This window comes from Prinia subflava, chromosome 6 (assembly GCF_021018805.1).
Source record: "Prinia subflava isolate CZ2003 ecotype Zambia chromosome 6, Cam_Psub_1.2, whole genome shotgun sequence".
NCBI classification, from domain to species: Eukaryota; Metazoa; Chordata; class Aves; order Passeriformes; family Cisticolidae; genus Prinia; species Prinia subflava.
The window spans coordinates 15,036,134-15,060,038 of NC_086252.1; the positions used below are offsets into that span (position 1 = coordinate 15,036,134).

The 23,905-nt window shown below is 36.9% G+C and overlaps 1 protein-coding gene across 6 annotated transcripts in view; it reads left to right on the forward strand.

The window, feature by feature from the left end:
- The window catches only part of PDE1A (phosphodiesterase 1A), a 201,936-nt gene that overhangs the window by 116,576 nt on the left and 61,455 nt on the right, over positions 1–23,905 (forward strand). Inside the window, exon 1 of one of the 6 annotated variants that reach the window (XM_063400402.1) lies at positions 1,666–1,700. The exons of the other annotated variants lie outside the window; for them this stretch is intronic. The gene's annotated coding sequence lies outside the window, so the exon portion shown is untranslated. Of the gene's footprint in view, positions 1–1,665; positions 1,701–23,905 lie in introns of those variants that run through there. 6 annotated transcript variants of the gene reach the window in all.

Consider the following 23,905-nt stretch of genomic DNA (forward strand, 5'->3'; position numbering starts at 1 on the left):
ACTAAGGATATGCAAATTTAAATTACTTATTGATATCCACCAATTTTACAGCTTACTTCCTTCAACCATCACTTTTCTGTTGTTAGTGGGGTTTTTGGTTAGGATTCATTGGTAGGTATGAAACTCTTTCCTATGTAAACCTGTTCATGATGATTATTGTGATTAACAAGAAAAATCTGAAGACCTTGCTTTTAGCAAGTGCTTTAATGAGAGTGACTTCAATCATCAGCTTAGTTTAAAAGTAGTGGTAGGTTTACAGGAGTATTTGGATATATCTGTCTGCATCCTGGCAGAATCATAGCAGTCAGCTAATATAAGACTGTGCCTTTGCCAGCTTTGTTAAGACCATCTCAATGCTTACAAAACCTGTGTAAATCTTCCCTTCAGAGGACGCAGAGAAGTTAATTATCTCAATACTGGAGTAATTCAAGGAGCTCTGCTGTGGGATTTGTTCTCTACATAACTCTTGGATGTAGTGAGCTTAACAAATGAACTCAGGGTCGATGCAAATCTCTGTCTGATGCATTTGATCAGTTCTGATTAGACACAGACACCTTCACCTCACTCCTCAGTCAGTGCTTCCTTGGATGCAGGAGTACCCTCTGACCAGATTCCTGCTTCCTAACCTGATGAAAATTGGTGACACTGGGGGATTCCCTTAGTGAGGCCCTGGCTGTAGCAGTCAGCAGAGTGCCTGTATGGACAGCAAAGAAGTTTAATGTAGCATTGTGTAGAGAAAGCTTGGCTACTTCTTGTATAGTAATAAAAACCGCAAGTGGACAAAAGCTATTGCACCATAAAGCATAAATCAATGAAGTTTAAACAAAACTTTTTGGAGTTTTTGAAACAAATCCTCCAGAAGTTTAAGTAGTACCAAAAAAACCCTTGAAGTATTATAAATATTTCACAATCTGCATATAGTTCCCCTATTATATTCTGAATAATCCATTTTAATATTGTATGGTTACAGCATAATATTTAAAATTCAGAAAGGGGTGTAAAACAACAATCACTGCTGATTTTTTTTCTCTTAAAATCAAGATGCTTGTGTTGCACTACTTGGTTCTGTAAGACCTTTAATGAGGGGATCTCGTGAGAGGGCGCTGAGGCACAGTTCTGCTATGCAAATGAAAAGCAGACACGTTTTTCAGTGAAGTTCTCCTGACGTGACACCAGGTACATGGGTGCCTGTGGTCAGTACCTGATGGGGCTCTGTGCTCTCTCTCCCAGGGCTCTGCAGAAAGTCACCAAGAAAATCCAAGGCATATCCCTGCTTGGAAAAAAATGCTGGGGGAAGGAAACAGGCTGGAAAGGGTTGGTGATCATTTTAACTTTGGGCAAGAGCAGCTGCAAAACCTTACACAAGTTGTCAGAGTAGGTGGGTTCAGCTATGTGTTCTAACACTCAGATCTGTGAAGTTTAAGCATGGAAATGGGCTGTTGACTTAAATGGGATGGGCATGACCTTAGAGCCACCCCTGTGCTTGAACAGCCTGCGGGTGGAAGGGCTAATTCTGCCTTTTGCGTGCTGATAGTTGCCCTGATCTGCACGTCAGAAAAAGCCACGAATTTAAGTTGAATATTTGGTAATCAAGCCCTTGAACTCTGTCAAACAAGATGCATTTCTGACATAGCAGGAAAAAATGTGTTTAGCATCTGGGCAGACTGGATTAGAGAGAAGAAGGCAAGAGGCATCTGCTTGTAAGTACTGTGCCTGTTCCTCCCTGGGCATGTGGGAGAATTCTGATGCTTTCAGGAAGCCACTTCTTCCACTTTATATGCCTTTACCACTGCTTGTGGGTGGAGTTTCCCCATCTGCATAGCAGATGAGGATTTTGGACAAGCAGTCATCACAGGAGGTTGTAGCTGAGCTGAAAAATATCTTATTTAAGGTACAAAAACTTTTCAAGATCACAGTGAAAGAGGGTACATATTTCAGTTTAGTTCTGGGGAGTTAATTTGTAGACAGGAACAAAACTGGAGACAAATTGTGGAGGCGGTTCAAAAGAAAAATGTAGCTAAATAATCTGAGTTTCTTCATCAGTACCTTTCAGTGGGGTTGCTATCATAGGCGTGTAACTGCTAAAAGGAATTTTTTTTTTTAAAAGCATGTCTTGAGAATGCTCCTGAGGTTAGTAGCTAGTAATTGAAAATATTGTAAATATGGCACATGAGCAACACCATCCATCCATTCCCTGCTGTAGAATTGTTTGTCCAGCAAACGGGCTCTTTTTGCCTCAGAAATGTTGTCATATTAAATGTGCTCTCTCTCCCAGTGGCTTACAAAGCAGTTTTGTTTCTGCATAACAAAATGGCTTTTTATGTTATGAAATCTTGGCATTGATACATCTCTGAACATCTACCCCAAAATATGGCAACAAGTTTAATTTCTTAATAAATAATAGGCAGTAATAGTCCCCTAGGGTTGCTGTTTGCTAAGAAGCAGTAGAACTGGCAATGGGAATTCAGTCATTGTGTAACAGAGACAAATTTAGAAAAGATGAAACAAAATTAGGATATGTGTCATTTAATGATACTGGAGTATGTATCCCATCCTGTGGAAGAACTTTGGAAATACTACACAATTATTCTCATGTGGTTTGAGCAAAATGAAATACTAAGCATTATTGTGTTTTTGAACATAAGACTTATAAAATTATTTGTAGATTAAGAAAACCCCATTTTTCTTGCTTATTTTAAAAGCAAAAAATAGTAATTTTAGTAACAAATAGCAGCACTGAATTTCACAGCTAAAGGTCATTTGGAAACAAAGATGTTTTCCAAATGAGGTTCAAATGAACCCAGCTTTCATGAATGTAATTCAAATTTTACAATATTGGGGAGTTATCATTAGTTCTACAAATTTGTCAGGAATTGAAGCACCACTTCATGATCATTTTGAAATGATGCAACTGAAAATCAATACTTTTAAATCAGACTTGTTATGGGTTTTGGAACTCTAGAATCCTTTTTCGTTCATTTAAGATTTAGGAAAAATAATGAAGGTATTTTCCTTACAATTGACTTCCTAGATTTTTGATAGATTGTCCAATATTATGAATATATTGAATGAAAATATACCATAGTTTCCAATGGGATTATTGCCGTTTTCTATTGCTATCCTTCAAATTTCCTCACGCTGAGTAATAAATTTGCTTTTTCTGGGATACTTGTACTTCTGCACTTCAAAGAAAAAGCAAAAATAAATTAATGAGCAAAGTGAAAATAAAAATGACAGTTTAAAATTATTTTTGGAAGTTCATACACTTTTTCTGTTTAGTGATCTTTGATTTAACTGGGAGAAGTTTATGTTAACACCATAGAATGTAGTAGCAAACATGAAATGATTGCTTTAATCAAGTGCCCTAGTGAAAATTTCAATTTTTTTCTCATTTATTTTCATAATTGTTATTAGTATTGTGGTTTGTTCAACAAATCAGTTGATTTGCAGTTACCTGCAAATAAGGATCCATTGTACCATAACAGTTACAAGAGGACCTGGTTTTGTCATTTACTTGAGCTACGAAGCAAGGAAAGAAAAGAGGTAAAATATGTAACTTTCCACAGTATTGGAAAGTTTGCATTTGCAGTGACTCGGTGCATTTGAAGTGAGCTCTTTATTCCCATTTAACCATCTCATAGATTTGGAGCAATTAACTCATCTGAAACCATTATCTGTTGTTTTTAAGCTAGACAGTCTTATGGCCATGTTAAATTAAACGGAGCTCGGCAGGATGATGAATGCCAACACCAGGACTGGAACTTGCAGGAAGAGCCTTGACCTTGGTGTAAAGCTTTGTTTGGCCAGGCAGGTCGGTTCCAGTGGTCAGGCACTGTGGTGTCTTGAGGCTGGAGGTTTGGACAGTGGAACTAACTCCCTGCTGGATTTCCAGCATGCAGGAGAAACCCCAGGCACAGAGTGGCAAGAACAGGCCTGTGAGCCAAGAGAGTCGTGTCCCATTTCCCATGACCCCTGGTACCTATCTTCTCATGTTCCTCAGGGTCCCTATTTGTGGAACAGGGAAAATTTGGTGTGTAAGTCTCAGCTTGTTTATAAAATGTCACAATATCCTTGGATAGAAAGTGCTAGGAAAATATAATCTATTCTACTAAATACAACCACACCAGACTCTTCTGCTTTGTCTTACCATTTATGCAAATAAAACATGTTAGCAGAAACGAAGAAGTTAATTCACAAGATATTAAGTACATTGTCATAAATTGTCACAATGATGGAAATTCATGTGTCTCTGACTTTTTCAGCATAGAAACTCTTAACCATGTATTCATTATAAAATATGAAGAACCACTTATTACTGCATTTATTTATATGCATTGCTGTCTTTTGCTTAACTGAGTATAGAAGCAAGGTAGATGTAGAAGCTTGAAATTGCAGGAAAATAACAGAACCGCCTTCTTTACCCAAAGATAAGAAATTGGTGGGAATCCATTAAATTTATAATAGATTATTAATGGAGCCAGCTTTTCATATTACATTGACAATAAAGCAACCCTTTCCAAGGTGGCATATTTAGCGTGAGGACAGAGTACAGTACACAGGTTATAAAAGAGGATTAAATGGCTTGTCAGTGATTCTGTAGAGCTTTTAACTTGTAATTCTAAATGATGAAATGTGACAAATTACAGATTTCTTCTAAATGTATTTCTTTCAAGCCATTTGATGTTTGATAGATTTCTATTCTTATGGTTGTTTTCAACAAAATGGTTTCTTTTGCATAGCATATGTTTCTTTTGTGAGAATGTGCTTGCATCTTTTTTCAATCCCTTCTTTTAAGTCAAAACTTACTTTTGATTTTGGAAGATTCAGAAATGAGATTTGACATTTTCCATAAAATTATAGACTATTTCTAAAAGTGCTAAGTAACCTAAAATCACCATATTTTAATCTCTGTTTTTCAAATTACCATAAATACTTTCTAAATTAAAACTAGGCATGAGGCAGGTTTATGTTTTTTTATTTGAAAGTCATCAGGTCAGATTCATAGTTTTAATGCCACAACCTCTCCTCTTTCAAATTGATAAAAATTACAAGATGTGAAGACAAGAAGGATGAAAAATTTCCCTTGCATTGAATGTCCTTGCTTAGTAACTACAAAATATGAATGGTAGGGTTTTTTCACTTGTTCCTGACATATTTTTTTGTGTTTTACATTCCTGTTAGAAAATTCTTCTTGCTGGGGAATGTGCAGGTTATGACTGTCCCTGACCTGGAAGGGAATTCCTGTCAGGACCCATGAGACTTCAGCAGTTCAAGGCCTTTGCAGCTGCCCTGTCCCAGCTGAATTGAACAGTTTTCTGGGCAACCCAACGGGCTCAGTAAATAAGTAAATGCATCTTTCAGCAGAAAGTATGTCAGAAGTGGCAGGGCAGTCAACAATTAAATGGTGGCAGTTTCTCCTGTCTCAGCGAACAGCTGCATGAGACTTCGATTTTTTCACATTTTTCTTAGAATATAGGAAAACTCATGGGATCTTTCATCCATTTTTACTACTATTATGCTCCTCTGCTGATGCTCATATTCTTTGTCTTTCTGTTTTTCTATTTTTTGGTACCTGTTTTTATGACAAAATTTCAGTAATGCCAGTAGTATCTGGTACATATGCAAAACTGTAATAACATGAATATGCTATGGTGGGTGAGCCCTGAATGAGCTCTTTGGTCTTATCTGACTAAAAAATGGCTTTTTAACCTCTAGAAAGACACTCAGAGATGTACTGCTGTGGAGAATCTTTTCAGAGGTCACCGAGTGGTAAGAAGGATTTGTACAGCTATTGGGAGTTTGGTGCCAAGGCAGAATCACAAGTGAAAAAAGAATATCCTCCGAACCTTTAGATCTACCTTTTAGCTGACATTCAGGGAGCCACAGCTCATGTGATGCCAGAGAAAACATGTTGTTCTATGTTGTTTCTTATGTTTGTCCCAAACATACAATCTTTTACAAATTCAGTTTGACTATAGGAGCTAATAGCCAAATTTAGATAAAACCGTTTACTAGGAATAACTTTCTCTTAAAATTAGTATTGTAGGGCACTTGGGTTTCTGGGAAGGTTTTATTTTAGACTCCAGTGATGTGATATGGTATGCTGTGCAATTCTACAGCAAAATAGCTGGCATTACTTGAAAAGTTTAGCAGTATTTTCCATTGTTCACAAATGAGGGTTTGTGATTTAACAAATAGGGGTTCTTTCCTTTGCAAAACTGCAAATGTTACAATTACAGATTTTCACCAGAGCAGAGTGTTCTCAGAAGCATGGGCTTGAACCATTTTGTCTTAGGGCTACGACAGCCGTGTTCTGGTGTCTGTGTGCAGCTGCCTCACTGTGTGTCTTCTGCTGTCTTTAGGTGGGTAAGAAATCTCAGGAAGTCATTGGGACTGTAAAAGACCTGAAACAGATGTCTCAGTTATTGACAGGCCAGTTTTTCCTTGTCTTACAGATTCTTTATATGTTTAATGGTTTCCTATAAAATAAAACAAGTAGTCTTATTTTAGTGGAATAGGTTGTATAACGATAGAAGTGTGTGTTTATTTATATTACTTTTATGATGACTTTTTAGGAGAAAGCTTCTATATGGCAATAGTTGTGCCATAGGCCAGAACCAACTCAACTTCTATTAGCTGGATTCTCTCTAAAGCAACCTAAGATGGTTGTATCAACACTTTTTACAGTGTTGAGTGAATAGAGGTAAAAGAACAGAATTGCCATCTCAAAACCAGCTTTTGTGAATGTATCAAGCTGGTACATTAAATACTTGCATAGGTATCACAGATATTTTTCACAGCCTGGACACATTTGTTTTCTAGTCTGTAGCGCTTGAAGTGAAATTGTGTTGACAAATGGTGTTTTCTTTAAAAAAGAAAAAGATACTAAGATTTTATGTATAAGGATGTTGTGCGCAATGATGCTGGGTCTGTTCATACCTGCATAATGGTATTCATACATTTCTAATGATTTTCAGAACATTGGGAAATGGAAAAGTCATGAGTATTACTGATCATCCCTTAAAGAATGATACTTGTACCATGGTAATGGCAAATAGCAGGGAGGCTGTTGAGGTGGCTGTAAATTCTCATACAGAAAGATATTAGGAAAGTTACTGTGATTGGTTTAATAAGTTCCTTTTATTGGCTTGTGGTATAAAGTATCCTACAGAAATTATCATCTGTAATTTTTTATAAATGGAACTGGAGCTAAGGAAAGCTAAGACATGTACCTCCTGTCAGACAGACTTTTGAAATCCCTGTGGTCCTAGTTAGAATAGGAATGCAGATGCAGTATCACTAAGTCCAGGCAGGATTTTATAAATTAGCCATTTAAATGATCATTCAGTTGTTTTTTTGTCAGATGCTGATTCTTCTTCTCCAACTATAAATGTTAGCTAAACATAAAAATATGTGTCTCAAAGTCCAGTGTCCACCTTTCTTACACAATTTGAACTCTCTAAAAATATTCTTGTTTTATGAATTAAATGTTTTGGACCTCACATACACTCATAGAGCCTAAAAATTGTGGTTATTCATGATAAACTATTTTTCCTTTTTTTTTTTTGGTTACTTTAACACAGGGTATGTTGATAAACTATCTTTTAAGATACTCTCATTTTATGTAGCTTTTTATTATTACCTCATTTCTGAAAACTGTCTTTGAGATAACCATCATATTTAAACAAGTTTGTCCTTTAGTTCCTTTTCTGTCCTCACATGAAAATGGATGGGCATTATTTGGAGGGATTTTAAGGTCAAAAGAGCTGATACCAAGAGAAAGACAGGCGAGAGGCTGAATTCCAGCTTGTTTGTGATAAGCAGTGGTGTCAGTCGCGTTGGAGGGGTCAGGTACCATCTCACACAGCTGACTGTGGAAAAAAATCCCAGCTGGTCTCTCCCCAGGGAACCACAGCGTGTATCCTCAGTTTGGAAGGGAGAGGGAAGCAGCTGGGAAGATTTAGTACGGGGAGACAGGAAAGAGGAGGAGGGAGTTGTTACACTGGAGCACTCACATGTTCCCTGGGTAACCTGGTAGTCAGAGCTAGTAACTAATCAACTGGATTACAAAACAGAGTCCAGGCTAGGAGAACAGAGTTGATCTGAGAAGAAAAAACAAAAACTTTGCCTTAGATTTTATCTGATTGGTTTGGTTCCCATGTATGTTATGGCCAGTAAGCTATTTGTCCAGCAGTGGAGGTGGATTTAATCTCTGCTCCTTCAGTACCATTCTGGTGGTATAAAAATGTATGTGGTGTTAAGAATATATGTTGCTTTCCTATTCATGTTACTTCGGCATCACACTTGACTGAGAAGTGGAGCAAAACCTATGCACAGTAGAAATGGTGAGACCTTTGCTAAATCAGATTATAATCAGTCACAAAAGGTGAAGAAACATAGAAAAAACTGTGCTCCTGACATGTCAGAAGACTGCAGTGTATGTGTGCTTGCTCCGTTTCTGGCTTTCTCTCTTTTTTCTCTTCTCCTCACGACACATGTACGAGACCAGGCTTTTTATGTCATACTGCAGCAGTAGCACCATCCCACACACTCTCTGTCTCTAAGAAATGTAACCCTTCTCTCGCCTATCTTCAAGTAGATTTCAGTGATTTCTGAACTGAATATCTTCTGCCTGAAGGAGCGTGTGTCTGCTTTACCTGTAAAGAATTGACAGCCTAGGCTTGCATCAGTTGCTCAGACACAGCTGTCTAGTGCCATTTGAGACACCCAAGGGTGCCTGAGACATCCACCCAGGGCTGGCAGACATGACCCAGGACCAGCAGGACACCTGCGCTCTTCTGGAGCAGCAGCTGGCGACCAGGTGAGACACTCCAGGGCAACTCCACTGCAGCAAGGTGCCTGTCTTAGATAACTGATTTGAGCCTCCCGTTTCTGAGCATGTATGATTAATATATAAAATGACTGATTAAGCTCCTGGTTTTGTTTTTGTTTTGTTCTGAGGTCAAGTTGTACAAATCTGTAATTACATTGTCTTCCTGTGGCTGCTAATGGAGCCGCTTGTACACGTAACTGCCGAGGGTAAGATGGACAGAACTGAGCTCTCCCTCTCTGAGTGCTCTGGCTGGGCAGCTGCTCTTCTTGACAGCAACTTTAATAAATGACAGACCATTCCAAATTTGTCTTGTTCACAGTATTAAAGGAACAAAGCCACACAACTTTTAAAGCCGATAACTAAAAATGAGCATGTATATTTTTGCACAGAAGGCTTTGCACTTCAGGGATTGTAAAATCTTCTGTCAATTTTGGCAGCATACAATTTGTGAAAGAAGCAAAAGACTAGATTATACAGCCTCTCTTTCTGAGACCAGATTTATGTTTTGTGTGCCAGAACTACATTAAGCAAATCCTCTTCTTCCTTCTAAAGGAGCTAGCCAGCTTGTAGCTCTCAAGAATTTTCTTTTTCAGGGATAAACATTACTTTGAAAACTTTTCCATGCACCTGGGTGGTGACCAAAGACAACAAATAATGGAACAGGAAACCATAATTCAATTCTTTACTATATAGAAAGCTTTGCAGATGACCTAAGCAGCTTTTTAAAGAGGTTGATTTGGTTTTTTGGCTGCTGGAAATGGAAAATCTGTCTCTTTGATTGTATTCTGTGTACATTTAAGCAGTTTGTAATCCTCTCCTTAGTTCTCTGGCTACACTGCTTTTCCTTCTAGTTCAGAGAACAAGACAGAAAGCAAAGCTAGAGCATTCCCAATGAGATGGCTCTTGAAGATTCAAAAGTTGCAGACTGAACTGGTGTCATGGCTTTAGATGCTGAGGATTTAGAGCAAAATCACTATAAGAGGGACATTTCTGTTACTCCTTAAGCATTTCCTGGCTTGAGATGGGTATTGATAGCAGTTGTAGTATATAATATCTTTGTTATGAATGCTTCTTTTTCCTCCCCATATCTACAGTTAACTATTTACTTTGTTAATACTTTTTCAAGTCTCATTTAAGGTTTTGTTCTTACACAATATGAAGAGCTGAGATGTGTGCCAAACCTCAAACCTGAAGACAGGTTGCCCTGGGGGTTGGCTCCTGTGGTTTGACCTCACTTGGGAAAGCACAGAGGCAGCACGGTGACTTCTGGCAGTGTTTGTTGGGTCATGGCAGGAAGCCAATTCCTGCAGTATGCCAGGTAGAGGCAATTCCTTGGAAGTGCATCCTGTACAGTAATGTGTAGAAACACATCTCAAAGATAAGGCATGAACAGAAAATTATTAATTTACTGTGGCAGTGTTTTTATTATTTGTTGGTGTTTTGTTTTGATTTTGTCCCAGATATTTCCATATTTGTGAGCTCTGTAACTGGTACCAATGGCCAGCTCTCTGTATCAACAGACAGGTTAAAGTTCAAGGGACCTTTTGGCATCCTACCACTTAGGATTCTTCACAGTGTTTCTTTCTCTCTGATATTTATAGATATTTTCAATTGATGTGTGCCTCTACGGAGAGGAAAAACTGAACTGCAATTTTCTGTCATTCTGTCAAAAATGACTGAATAAAACAGGAACAAAACCCTACATTCTGCCTTCAGGAATTACAATTCCTTCCTTTACAATTTCCACATAGTAGATACATTATGGTCCAGTTCTCCATAACCTTTATCTTTTTTAACACATCCAATAATCCCATCTAGAATATTTGACCTTTAAATGTGCATTGGTAATATAGAAGCAGTATATGCTAAAATAATAGTTAATATTTATTTTCTTTCTGTGAAAAAGGTACAAAATGCAGAAATCCAAATCTGTTGGGGTGAGATCTTTAGATCAGGTACTTTTGTACAAGACAAAAGTCTCCAGCACAAGACATCTGTCCTGAGATGGGAATTTTGTGTACAGTATAGTTGGCTCCACAGAGTCAAATGCAGCACTAGATTAAACTTGGAAGGGGATAATTATTCTTTTCTCTTGGAAATGGTGCTAGCTGAAGTATTATAGTTACAAATGCACATATATTCTTTTGCAAATAGCTCTTATATTAGGTCTGAGCTTAAAAACAATGGAATTTGTCATCCTTTGTTGGAGCTGAAAACACGTTCACAGTCTATTTAGGTTTAAAATAATGTTGGTAATAATTTATTGCTTAGCTATAAGAGGAAATTTAATTTTGTAAAAAGGAACAGAAATGGGAACTTTATCTGTTCATTTATTTTCCTTGTGAATTTTCACATATGTGATTTCTGTTCCTCCTTCTCTGTCAGTGCACTACTACCTGCTCCTCTCTGAAAAGATGAGTCAATTGCCTTAACTATGTACATGAAGACACTACAGAATCGTGGAATAATATGGTTATTTTCATAGCTGGACATCCTGGTTCTTATTCCATTCTGGTGTCCTGGTCTGAGAGTCCATGGGGCAGATTATCAGATCAGTGAGACTAGAGAGCTAGGAGCAGCCTGGGGACTGCTGTGCTGCTGAGAGTTCTCCTGATAAAGCAGATATGCAGGAATTGGCTGATCTGTGTTACGTCAGCTAAGCAGAGGTCTAGTGCACTCAGTGATGTAGAGCAACAGAACAACCCTTATCAGATGATCCTTATCAGATGATGCATGTGAGAATCAACTGCTGGAGGCATAGAGCAGTTCTGTCATGTACCACTCTGAACAATCAGAAAAAAGTAGTGACTACAAAAGGCTTCCACTGTTCTGTGCTCTACTGATAAAAGTTTTTTGGCAATATACAGGCTTACTTTTCATCAGGAAATGCCAATTACTCAAACCCAAAAGCTTTTCTGATACTGTACAATTTTCAGTGAAATTTTGCTTGAGAAAAACATTCATACTAATAGCCTATTTAATGAAATCTAAATTATTTGGAAATAGCTTTTTTGTTTTCTTCAAGGATACATTGAAAGGCCTGCAAAGTTTTTGTGCTTTTGTTTTCTGTATTAAGTTATATGAACGCCTATAGCCTTAATTGTAAACATAAATGTCAAATAGTACAATTGTGTTAAATCTGAATGTGAAATGGGACAGCTAACTTTAGGAGAACCACTGTAATATTAGTACAAAAGTAGACATTCTCATTTTAAATTTTAGAAGCATAGAAAATCTAATAGCTAAATAAAAGTAGTCCGGTTCTATAGGAGGCTGCTGTAAATGTTGTCACAGATCACATAATTACGTTGTGTAATCCAACAGTAGGGTAACTGCTGAGACTTTTTGTTATTATTAGACAAAACACAACACCATTAAGCCATTTTGCAGCAGTGTTTATCTTTTTAATAATTATGAGCAGCTAGTTAAATGTAATGACAGATCTAATAAATAGCAAATCTGTAAGCATCATGAATAGGATTATAATGATATATTTGTCTTATTTTCCTTTTAAAATTCAAAATGTCTAAAAGGTCTGAAAAACCTCTTAAATGACTTTTATGGACCTCCTATAATCCTATTTATAAAAGAGAAGTTTCCAAGTTCATTCACTGATGTAGGTCTGCAAAATACTGTTTAAGGGCTTTTCTGTTTAAGTAAGATTTATGAGACAATATATTTTGGAAAAGTGCCACACTTGTACAAGTGTGGGATTGGGAAGTGCTGACAAGATTCAGAAAGGCAACTCAAACCCAACCTTATTTATCACAAGAAGACACTGGAGCAAATCTAAAGTAAAAACACTTATAATTTCCAAAGCAGATTTAGGCCTGTATTAAAATGTATTACATTTATAAGGGATGCTACTTACAAACACAGTGAGGCTTAAGGTAGCATTTATTCCTCCACCAATGAAAGGAAAAACTGATTGCTTTATGAGACACCTAAAACTGGTAGTTTAAGACATATTTTTTAAACCCTCTGTGAGTAGATATCTCTTTTAGCTAAACAGTGCATGCATTAAAAGATTACAAAAACAAATGATTATTTTGTTAAAGGTTATGTGTTTTCCTCTAAGAATATTTCATGTCATTCCAAAATCCTGCTGGCATGTACCAAATTTAGAACTGTAAGAGGCTGTCCGGGGTTTCAACAGATACCAGCTATCCTGATCCAGTTGGTTCTTGGTGTGTAACAAGGAAAGGGAAGGTTCTTCCCAATGAAGTTGAGTGCTAAGTCACAAGTTCCAGCAATCTGGATATGTAGATGTGGATATAGTAAGAGACAGCTTGGAGCTCGTGTTGTTGTATAATGAGTCCCTCCTCTGTGTGTGGGAGGGCTGTTGTGTCTTGCAAGTCCCCGAGTCCTGCCTTACTGACACCAGTCACTTGGCTCAGCTGCTGTAGGTATTTTCATGACTGAAATGTTTCTGAAGAGCACTGCAAAGTAATTTGGTGCATTTAAAGCACGAACTGTGCGTCACTGGTGACAGCAGTAAAATATCCTTCATGAACTGTTAATCCGTGCATCTTTATCATATGCATGAGGCATTAATGAATTTCTAAACTGCTCTTACCTGTCTTCGTAACTTCAGAGCTGTTAATGGCTTTGTAACGAAACTGGGAATATAAAATAACCAGTGCAGATAGTCTTCACTTTAAAAACACTCATCTTGTTTTTTATGCCATTATACCAAAATGTGACAGAAAGTGCGTGTGCTTATGTAAACTAATTGAACTCCTCTGTGTTCTGTGAGATTCATGCCACCTAAAATTCAGATCTGTGGTGGCTAACATTGTTACTGGCATCAGCATTATATTGAGTGGTGAGGATCTAGGCAACAGTACCTTCAGCCTTCGAGTACATATGATATTTCGTATTTACTTGCTTTCTGTTAATTAAATAGTGAAAAATACACCTATATCATGGTTACAGCTGGACTCAGGAGACTGATCTGTAGCAAACTGCCCTGCCTAGTGACTTGACTGCTACTTTCAAGGGTGTTTCTTTCACATTGTAGATAAATATGGGAAAAAATTGATGAAATAGTATTATAAACTTAAACTGAAGCTGTGTATTAATAAAACTCCTCCCTATGGGAGCTGTAAAGCTGTGTGTAGGATATTTTGTAGGTGAAAGGCAAGGTGAGCAAAAATGCCCTCTTAATGATGTTACTCTTCAGTTCACCACTTCGGCATCACTGTGTCAGTGCAGGGAGTTGAATGGCAGGAAAAACCTCAGCCGGACACCAGGAAATGAAAACAGAAAGGCCAGGCTCAGTTTAGAGCAAAATTGTCAAGGAACATAAGTGAGAAAGGCCTACAGGGGCAAAGTCGGTATTTCCCTTGCCTGGCCTGTGGATTACAGGGAATTCTAAAGAGATTAAAGAGCATGACTGGAACATGAAAATGCAGAGTGGGCATCCACGAGTCCTGGCAGGAACATGCAGAGAGAGCAAGGAAGTGCCTATGCCTCATCAGAGCTAGAGACAGCTGGGAAGGAATGGAGAGGTGAATGGCAAAGCAGATGAAAATATCCGGGTTTTGTTGCTTAATCTTTGCACTTGTGTTTCTGTGTCCTTGGGATGAATGGAACAATGACCATTGGTGTTTAAAGAAATTGTCATCTCTTAACAACTTTCATTGCCTTCTGAAGAAAAAGGACTGTAGGTGCACAGTGCAGTTAGACTTGTGAGGTTGATGTAACTAATGAGAAAGAATCACAGTCTGGATTTTTAACCTTAAAACATTAGGACAGTCTGGTTTGTAATCAGAGGAGATAGATCACTGGAATAAAAGTCAGAAATACACCTCATAAAAGAATTATTTGCATGATTAAATTGTATGTTGTCATATTTGGGGGCTCACTTCATGTGTAATCAAATATGTATCTGCATGTCAAGCTATTCTGCCTCTGATAGAAATTAATTAATTCCTCCTACCTCAAAAATAATTCAAATCCATGTCAGACAACCAGATAGCATAAATGAGGTTTTGAAAATTTAGTAAATTTTTATGTCATTTCTGTAAGCATGTTTGTGGTGGACATGCCAAGATCTCTTTTTTAATATACCAGAATCTAGCAGAGTCCTTGTGGTTGAGAAAGTGAAGAAATTAATTAAATTTTATTTTGATTAGTCCTCTTTAACAGTGATTTTGATTTCTGAGATAATTTTGATAAGGTATTTCTTTGTACTGTATGAGTATTTTACTCTGCTGTTTTGTGTTCTATTAATGGTGCTCCAATTTGAATTTTATTAAGGGTATTCCAGAAAAGAGTCTGAGATTAACTATTCTATTAAAATTTAAACTATGTACAGTGGTGTGACCTCAAAATAATAGTCATAGTGAATGAAAATCTGAAGAGTAGAAAACAGTTATTTTATGGCAAAACATACTTTAAATTACTTCCTGGATTAACTTAAATCCAATTCACCATAATATAAACACCTTTCCTTAATACCTGATCTAGAATCTGACAGAGGAAAATTTTACATTGTTTTTTATCTACATTCCTTCTTCATGTAAAATACATTAACCTTTACCCAACAGTAGAATATTAGCAGGATTTTAAGATATAGGCTGATGTATGCAGAGCTGGGATCACATTTGTCAGACAGCAAATTTCAAAGATAAAGAAAACTGAAGAGTGATAGAAAAATTATGCAAAATCCTAAAAGTCCTTTGATCTCCAAACAGTTATGGATCATATGTTTTCCTTTGGGTGCTCATATGCCTTCTTTTTTGTCACTGTTAGTTGTTCCTGCATATCTCACTTCAATTGAATGTTTCTGGGTCTTGAGCAAGTTTCTTCATAAAAATACATAAACACTCTTGCTAGTGTAGTTACTGTATGAAATGCCAGTGTCTATACTTTGTCATGTTTACATTTCCTTCATTTTCCTTGTTTTTTTATTTTAGAGGAGATCTTTTAGCTGGTTTGTTTTTGTTTTGGTTTTGGTTTTGGTTTTTGTTTTTTTGCAAACTCTCTACTAATTAATTAGGCATTTCAACACAGCTTTCCTAAAAAGGAAGCAAATACATATTTTTACAACTGTTGCATCTGCCCTTAGATCTTCAAAAGATAGATTTAGATCTCTTCATTGCTTGATCCCACAGCCCCATGGGGAGTGTACTTTTTCTACTTCAGTTTCTGTGTTATGTATTTTTATATGGGAATACTTCTAATAAGTTTGGCCCTACGAAGTTTCTAATAAGCTGGAGCAATTTTCAGCTATACATTAACTTTTCATTTGAGTGCTTTGCTATCACTTTGTTTTTCTGTGTTTTTCTAGGCATATCCTCTCAGTGGTAAGAAGGGTTTCTTTGTGTGTATCACTGTACAAGATGGAAATCCCTGATTACTGTTGACACTGATGTCTCTCACACATCTTTCAGAGCCATGTCCTTGAACCTTTAAATCCATTTAAAAGCCACAGTGTCCACAGAAATGAATGTTACTTGCAACAGAATCTCTAGTCATCAATGATTGGGAAATATGGCATTAAGGAAACCTCAAACGCCACAGAAATAATGAGCTGGGATATCCATAAAATGGCTTAGAAGGCTCACTTGCTAGTAGGGTCAAACACAGGGAATATACTGACCACTGCACTGCCACTGCCCTGTGGCAAGCCAAAGAAGCACAGCAGCCACTGTCATTTGCTGACCTAGGAAGATGTGGTGGCTGACCACGAAGGTCATATCCATCTGATTCATCATCATTTTCACATGATCTTTCCAGAGTGAAGTTGCAGAGAGGCTGTAAACACTCTCACTCACCCTGAGCTGTCACTTTTGAGGTTTGCTGGGCTAAGGCATACATGCAGAGCCACATTCACCAGAACTCAACTGTTAATTAGCACTGCACTTAGTTTCCCTTTCTCCATCATCCGTTCACGAACATCCTGCATTGCTTATCCACGGCATCATGTAGATATCTGCAGGTGAAAGCAATGTATTGGCAACAGACTACTGAACAAGGCACTTTCTCACTTGCATTAATTTTAGGAAATTTAACTGCCGTAGACTTTGCTACATTATTTCTCTATGATCTTTCTTCAAGCACTCCCTTGTGATCAATGTCTGGACTGTTTGCTACTGTATTAAAACTGGCCTATTCTCCTTGAAAAAGGCTTACTTCTGTAATGGTATTTTCAATGAAAATGAATAACTTGATGTCAAAACTGAGAATCCAATAAAAAATATGCTGCAGTAAAGGATCTGAAAAGTAATGGAAAATAAAACAATGTAATGTTTGAGAATATGACAGGCAAATCATAATATGTAGTTACACTTTCTAAGAAACTGTTTTATTACCTATTTGGCTTTTATACACACAGGCTTCTTCCTCAGTGGGTGTGTAAACAAACATTATAATATTGAGTCAAGAACTGACTAGTTTTCTGTTTTAAAATTAAAATATAACCAGGTTCTTAACTTGAAAGGAGTGGCAATGCTTTGAAGAGAACTGAAGCATAGTGATTCATTCAGTAGAGCTATGAAAAATGAAGCAAAATCTGGGACTTACGTTAGTCATGACTGTAAGCAGGTTGAACCTTTCAGGTTAGATTTCACATCCCTAGAGAAGAACATTCAGGGATGTTGTAGTGTCATCACTTTGAAGAAGTCACATTTTAATTTCTGCGTTCTCAAAAGAGACAGACATTAGGGATAGAACTTTATGTCATTAGAAGGTGGGTTTGAAATTTTCTTATAAACAAATTCTCTCTAGAAGCCCAGTAATTTTCCAGCTGAAAGCTCTTGCTGATAAACAAAACATTTTCAAGTCATTTCACAAGTAATTAAACATAGCTGGATGTATTAATTCTGTGGTTAATTTAGAGACCGATTTAAAACTTCTTTTAGAAAATAATGGAGCAGTGTATCATTTAGCAACTAAGATGATCCCTGTTATTCTGCTCATGAATATCCTATGGATATTGTCTTGATCAGTTTAAAAACTAAGTTCTAAATTTTCAGTTTAGTCTGCTTATAATATGTGTAATGTGTATATAAATAGAGAAATTTAAGTTATCTATGTTTGCTGGATTTTCTTATTTTTAACAAGATGAGAAAAGTAGCACTTTTGTTGATAGATTCTGGACTACACCTTCTGAGGGATGGTCTGTTGCAAACCTGGAACATCAACAAAATGATGAAATGATGAAAATATGTTCTCCTTTCAGTCAATAGGTTGATAATCATGTTGGTTTAGCTTGTTTTCATATCAGGAAAGACAGTGTGATTAGCAGCTGAGGTTAGTACATCCTATTGAAGCAGTGGAGTTGAAGTGCCTTGTGGGGTGTGTAAGAACACGATCTCATCAAAGTCCTGAGCACAGTATGGAAAACAAAGGCACTTCTGGTAAGGATGGCTGCCTGTCCCTTCCTGGAGTCCTCTAGATTAGAGCCTTGTAGGAGAAACTCTTGTCTTTTGTGTGAGTTAAGGCAAAATTTCCTGCAACATCTAAGGAATGGCCTCTAATCCAATCTACCTTCCAGGCCTGCAAACCCAAACCCTTTTGTATTGAAGGGTTCCCCAGCTGTGCAGGCTGAGGAAAATGACAGCTGTATAGCAGCATTGGCAACAAATGATATTTTATTTGGTTTGCTACACTTCCTGTCACAACTGTTTCCAGAACAAAACCCCAGTATGCCTATAGACCATATATAATATATACTTGATAATGGATTTAGCGTGGTATTGTTCAGGAATTACTTTTTTGGAAGTATATTTATCTGATGAGGTCCGGGGCCTTTTATCTGATTAAGGCAACTAATCCTGAAGTATTCAAAGATGGAACTATTCAAGGATAGTGAATTTCAGTTTCTTATCTCACCCTAATTCAAATTTAGTTTCCCATGTACAAATGCAGCATCAGGGTCTCATGTGTAAATAAGAATGGCCATGTTACATGTCATCCTATTTATGACCATTCTTAAAGAATGTAGGGAAAAGGTTCACCCGCTTGATTCTTTCCTCTTTAAAACTTTTATATAGCTCTCGAGTGTTTAAGCTAATCTGATGTTCTACTTCTCATTACCAAGACCTGCTTTGAAGTACTTTATTTGGCAATTCTTCAGCAGAACATTTATTTTTAACAATTCCAAATGCCAGAAGTTAGTTTCACACATAACATAGAGTGCTGAATTCTAGCATCTCCTATTTTTTTCCTACATTTAATTGCAGTGTTGCGGTTTTAAATAAAACCCCTATTCATATTTTTACGTTGCCATATACATTACACGTACTTTATTCTTTCACCAGAACCACTGAGATGGTAATGATTTTACAGCAAAATTGTACTGTAATTACTACAGCTGTTGTGCTAAAGCATTTATGTCTTGCTCTGTCTTTTGAATGAAAAATTCTTTTAGTGAAAATAGATTTGTTGAAGCTGTTAATTATTCAGTAGAAAAGACATCTCAATTAAGGTGGTGGTATTTTTTCTACAATGGTTTAGGCAGACTAAGATAACTCTTAAATGATTTTATGCAATAGTCTCTAATAGTTCATAATGCAAATATTTGTGATTTTTACATTTCACAATTTTATCCCAAAAATACAGATCTGTACTTTGCTCCTCAGAACCCATGATGCACATTAAAAATAAAATTCAAGATAAATTTGATCTGTCATCCCATCTGGAAGGTGTGATTAAAAGTAAAACTTGTATACTTTCGTACTTCAATACTAAGTATTTAAGTTTAATTGACAGTAGGAAAGGAGGACCTCCAAATCCACTGAAAAGTGAGAACTTGGATCGAAGTAGGATTATCTTGCTGATTATGTTGATCTGACAGATCCAGCTGAACCAACTACCCTGACTCATCCGATAGCACAGCTGTACATGCACGAGACCCTCATCTGATTGTGTGGAAAGGCTTCAGCAGGACTGATGTAAGGTGTCTTGAAGGTAAACTAGACTGTTTTGGCAGGGCCAGGTTAAAGAGATAATGTTGCCCATACTCTTGTGCTGTCAGGTATGGGAGCAGGTGGGGCTGGAAAAGGAGCTGGAATGGATCAGACAGCGATAGCTGGGGCACCACATCAGACCATGTTCTTAGACTGCGTATGGGGGACTGCCATATCAATGAACCCTTCTTCCATACTGCGTTCGTATACAGATCTTTAGGTAGCCTCTGTTCTCTTCATGTATTATCAGCTGTCAGTTGTGTGTGTTGAGAGACAGGCAAGTTGGCAAGAAACAACTGGACATGGCATTTGGTGCTGTGGTTTAGTTGACAATGTGGTGTTTGGCCAAAGGCTGGACTTGATGACCTTGGAGGTCTTTTCCAGCCTTAATGATTCTGTGACTCTACTGCATGCTAAGCAACAAAATGGAGCTATGTTTCATACTCTGTCCAAGGAAGTCAGTGGATCAGAAACAAATATAAAATAATTTATAAATAGGCACAGAGTCCCCAGATCACTTACCAGGATACGGATTCTACAGTTGCAGGTTTTTGATGTCTCAAAAAATCTGTAACTATTAAGCAAAAAATTTAAGAGTTACCAGAGGTGTTGGCTGTTAGGGGTTTGCCACATATATAAGAGTTGACCTGTGGTTTGCAGCAAGGAAATTCTTTCCAGATCCTGATTTCTGTCTCAGGAAAATGAAAATTTTAATTATACACAGATATAGTATTTACTGTAGTTTGATTCCAAATAGAAACCACAGAGCAAACTGTTGTTATTTTAATGTCCCTGTATTATTTGCTCATATGTGATTTTATCAAGTAAAGTATACTTGTGCTGTCATAGTTGACGATTCTTTGATCATGGTTGAAGATTCTTTAATCATTGGATAATGACATTATTTTAGTGCAGAGCACTTACCAATCTTCTCTCCTTAACGGCTGCAGAAATTGCACCAAAAAGGCTTTCAAAAGCAACGACAGAAATATGTTTTCTAAGTATTAGCCTAGAAAATATTTTCAGTACAAAGTTACCAGTTCTGGTCAATGCAGTTTTAAATCAGAGAACTTCGGTTGGCTTTTTATATGGTAGCTTGTTATCAATATTTCTAAAAGGACTTTTTACCTCTTTGCATGCCCTTTTCAAAGGATGAGTAAAAACGTTCATCAACCCACATTTTCTGGTCCCATGGTATGAAGGAGATAATCTGCATTTTAGCAGCTTTGATCACTGTGCTCAAAGCTGCTGTCTGCAGGAAAAATAAAGCTTTTTACAGCACTCTTGGAAATAAGGGCTTTGAGCCTTTTCTGTGTGATTATCACATTAACTCCAACAAGTTAAACATACCAAAGGTTGGCCATCACCTTCAAGCATGATTTTTGATAGATGATTTGTTTACATTTGATTTCCCAGCTTGTTGATTGTGAATTCAGCAAGTACATGATGAAGACTTTGAGACAACTTGTAGCATTTGGCAACTGCAAGATGAAGTATCTTTGGCTAGGACCCTATATAATGTATAGAAAATTCAGGAAAACCTTGTGAATTAAATTTCAATCTTCAGAAAAAAAAAACCATATTCAGAAAAAGCCATTAGAAGAATAATTTGGAATGTCCAAATCACTTCTATATATTTTTATTTTCTTTGATTTCATGTATTGGAATGTCAAATAATGGAAATAGACATTGCGACACTAGACAGAGTTGCAGTGTTTAGGGTAAGGAGATTAGTTGATTACTTGTTGGATCTAACAGAATACAGCCCAAATATTTGTCCATACTAAGTAATTTGAAGTCTGAAGATTTTTGATTAAGCTTCAACCTGGAAAGGAATTGAACAGCAGAACTAAATTAGTGTTTATGATGGTTCTTTAGGAGAAGTGAGAGAAAAGTATGAAAGACACTTAAAGCTTGGCTAAGTTCATTCTGTAGCTTGGGTGTGCACAAAGGAAGGTCAGAGAAATTCAAATGTGTGAGAATTCGTGATCATGACATATATTAAATCTAATGGTGAAAGTGACTTTTGGGAAAGGATGAGTAACTTGGGGAGGCGTGAGAGACAGCAGGGAAGGGCAGCAGTAGCAGCATCCCAGACTTGCCTCCTCCTCTGGGGTGTCTCTCCTGTTTAGCCAGGGAAGATGATGGGGGATGGTGAAAAGTTACAGTGCTGCAAACAGCAGACCTTTAGTGTCATTGAGGTCAAGACATCGTGACTTGTTAGGCACGTGAAATTTGTTTCATTGGGTTTGTTGAGAATTCTGCAAAAATAAAACAATTGCTTTGGGGACCTTGAATAGGTTTGTGGTTTCAGGTGGAAACCCTGTCAAACTCCATGGTGTTCTGTGATTTCAGCTGGGTGCTAAAGCAAATGTAGGACTTTTGACTAAATTTTTGAAAGGCACTTTTTTAATGTATTAGTAAACGAGACACATAGGATAATATTTATGTAGCATTAGAGTGGTAAATATTAAATTTATAGGATAAGGTAAAATGAATTGAAACCTAACAGAAAATGCCTGTCTGAAGGAAAACCATTTCATCTTACATAAAAATAGTATTTGAACAACCAAGGCAATTATATCACCATGAAAAAGCAGAATATTGTCATTAAAAAAAGTAAAATTTGGTTTTGCTGCACAACTTCTATTTCAATTCTTCAATATGGGATTGAAGTTTTGATATATCAAAATGTTGTCTGAATTACCAGCACAGTCAATATTTATTTTCTAATGACTGAATCATAATTACAGATCAGCGTGTACCACTTAAATGCTTAAAATAATCATGAAATACATGTGATTCATGAAACCCTTAGCAACCACAAGGCTTCTTGTGCATATGCTCAGACACAGCAGTGACTGAGAAGTAAGTTCATAAAACACGTTTGCAGCACTGAAAACACTGTATCTCTTTCTTGTATTTGTGCATGTAAGGGTTTATTGAGAGCCCCTCTAATTAGGAGAAATATTTGGTAACTGCATTTGGAACTGCATTTTTTATTATTCCAAGGAAGTCAAACACACATTAATGTCTGTGTCAAGAGCTGCCAGTTCTAACCCTTGCTCCCCATTGACATGCTGGCCTTGCCTTGCTGGACAAAATATTCCCATGTCAGCTTGTTTTTCCCTGAGATAAGGTAAAATCCCTTGAAGCAAAGGTTAGCCATTCTGAAGCTGTAATTGTTGGCCACTTCGTAACTGCAGGTAGGAGCAGGGAAACACGAGTGGCAACCCAAAGGGATCACTCCTGAATCTTTGCTACCATACTGTGTGTATTTCTTCAGCATCTGTTTGAATTTGTTGGAGAGAATGGTGTATTTTTATACAAAGATATATTTTATACATTCATGTTCTTAACAGAAACGTGTAAAATTCCTATTATACCAATTCACATAAAGATAATTTTGGGCAATTCGTGTAGGGAATTTTAGAATTCAAGTGAAATAGTGATATTTTGAATTTATTGTAACTTTTCAATATGTGGTTTTGCTGTTTCCATTGTGGATTCCTCCTTATTCAAATACTTTCTTGAATCTCAAATAGGAATCTAAAGCAACTTGGACTGTGGGATGGACCAGTTTTTGATAGATTAGCTGAACTACTCATTGTTCATGATTTGGGATTGTTTAATACTGACCCTTTTTAAAAGCATTCATGTTTGAGTGAGGATGTAACTTGTGCCTTGGAAAGCTGAGGAATTCTTGAGTGTGTGATGCTTTCTAAAGCTGGAAATTATTCAACTGGTTATTATAAGAATTACTAGAGGTAGCAGAACTAGTTTGTGGGTTTAATTACAGACAGTTTTAGAGGAAAACATCCCCCTTCTCCAAAGTTTTGAAAAACTAGTAGTGTTTAAACTAACTATCCATATTGCCAGGATATTGTTACTCTCCTGCTCTTTAATTTCACATTACATATCTACCCATTTTTATTTTGTGATGTTAATTTAGAGGGTCAAATCACTTTTATAATAAAGTTTACAGTAATCCACTTAATTTTATTGTTCAATACTAAGTAGCTGAAACAGAACATGAAACACTTGTTTACAGAAAAAATTATCTTTTTTCTGTCCTTAAACTTTTTCACATGTTGTCACAATTGTCACAGCTAGGCTTTTCTCAATTATCTAATGGGAAGTTAATTATTATAGCAAA